The following is a 2,516-nucleotide window of genomic DNA, read 5'->3' on the forward strand; positions in this document are numbered from 1 at the left end:
GTGACACACACACTCTGTCCAATGGGGGTTGTGACACACACACTGTCCAATGGTGTTTGTGACACACACACTCTGTCCGATGCGACACACACGCATTTCAATGCGGTTCGTGACACACACGTTGTCCAGTGGGGTTTGTCACACACACTCTGTCCAATGGGGATTGTGACACAAACATGCTGTCCAACGGGGTTTGTTACAAACACGCTGTCCAATGGGGACTGTGACACACACGCTCTGTACAATGGCTTTTGTGACACACACTGTCCAGGGGGGTTTGTGACAGACTTGATGTCCAATGGGATTTGTGACACACACACTGTCCAACAGGGTTCGTGGCATACGCGCTATCCAGTGGGGTTTGTGACAAACACACTGTCCGATGGGGTTTGTGACACACACACTCTATCCAATGGGGTTTATGAAACACCCACTGTCCAATGAGGTTTGTGACACACACACTGTCTAAAGGGGTTTGTGACACACACACTCTGTCGAGTGGGGCTTATGACATATACGCTGTCCAATGGGGTTGGTGACAAAAACGCTGTCCAGGGGGGTTTTTGACACACACACTGTCCAATGAGGTTTGTCACACACACTCTGTCCAATGGGGATTGTGACACAAACACGCTGTCCAATGAGGTTTGTTACACACACACTGTCCAATGGGCTTTGTGACACACACGCTGTCCAATGGGTTTTGTGACACACACACTGTCTGATAGGGTTTGTGAAAAAACACGGAGTCCAAAGAGGATTGTGACACACACAAAAGCTGTCCCATGGGGTTTGTGACACGCATGCTATCCAGTGGGGTTTGTGACACACACATTGTACAGGGGGGTTTGTGACACACACGCTGTCCAAAGGGTTTTGTGACACACACTCTCTGTCCAGTGGAGCTTGTGACACACAGGCTGTCCAATGGGCATTGTGACACACATACGCTGTTAAATGGTGTTTGTGACACACATGCTGTCAAATGGGTATTGTGACACACACGCTGTGCAACGGTGTTTGTGACACACATGCTGTCAAATGGGATTTGTGACACTCACATGCTATCCAGTGGGGTTTCTGACAAGCACACTGTCCAATGGGGTTTGTGACAGCCACTCTGTCCAATGGGGTTTGTGACACACACACTTTCCAATGGGGATTCTGACACACACACGCTGCCCAATGAAGTTTGTGACACACGCACTGTCCAATGGGGTTCGTGACACACACGCTGTCCAGTAGGGTTTGTGACACACACACTGTCCAACAGGTTTTGTGACACACACACGCTATCCAATGGGGTTTGTGACACACACACTTTCAAACGGGGTTTGTGACACACACACACAGTCCAATAGGGTTTGTGACACACACACGCTATCCAATGGGGTTTGTGACACACACACGCTATCCAATGGGGTTTGTCATACACACACTTTCCAATGGGGTTTGTCACGCACACACGCTGTCCAATGGGGTTTGTGACACACACGCTGTCCAATGGGGTTTGTGACACACACGCTATCCAGTGGGGTTTGTGACACACACACTCTGTCCAATGGGGCTTGCGACACACACTCTGTCCAGTGGGTGTCCTGACACACACGCTGTCCAATGGGGTTCGTGACACACACGCTGTCCAGTGGGGTTTGTGACACAAATACTGTCCAATGGGGTTTGTGATACACACAATGTCCAATGGGCATTGTGACACACAAACGCTGTCCAATGGGGTTTCTGACACACACACGCTGTCCAATGGGGGTTGTGACACACACGCTGTCCAATGGGGTTTGTGACACACACACGCTGACCAATGGGGTTCGTGAGACAGACGCTATCCATTGGGTTTTTTTACACAAACACTGTCCAATAGTGTTTGTGACACACACACACTATCCAATGGGGTTTGTGACACTTACACTTTCCAATGGGGATTGTGACACGCGCACTCTGTCCAATGAGGCTTGTGACACACACACGCAATGCAATGGGGTTTGTGACACACACACTTTCCAATAGGGTTTCTGACACACACAAGCTGTCCAAAGGTGTTTGTGACACACACCTGTCAAATGGGGTATGTGACACACATACTGTCTGGGGGGTATTGTGACACACATACTGTCCGATGGGTTTTGTTACACACACTCTGTACAATGGTGTTTGTGACACACACACTCTATCCAATGGGGGTTGTGAGACACACATTGTCCAATGGGGTTTTTGACACACACACTCTGTCCAATGGGGGTTGTGACACACACGTTGTCCAATAAAGTTTCTGACACACACACTCACTAATGGGGATTGTGACACACACACGCTGTCCAATGGTGTTTGTGACACGCATGCTGTCCAATGGGTTTTGTGACACGCACACTCTCCAGGGGGGTTTGTGACACACACGCTGTCCAGCGGGGTTTGTGACACACACACTGTCCAATAGGGTTTTTGAAACACACCTGCTATCTAATGGGGTTTGTGACACACACACTCTGTGCAATGTGGCT

The sequence above is a fragment of the Columba livia genome, unplaced genomic scaffold (assembly GCF_036013475.1).
Source record: "Columba livia isolate bColLiv1 breed racing homer unplaced genomic scaffold, bColLiv1.pat.W.v2 Scaffold_122, whole genome shotgun sequence".
NCBI lineage: Eukaryota > Metazoa > Chordata > Aves > Columbiformes > Columbidae > Columba > Columba livia.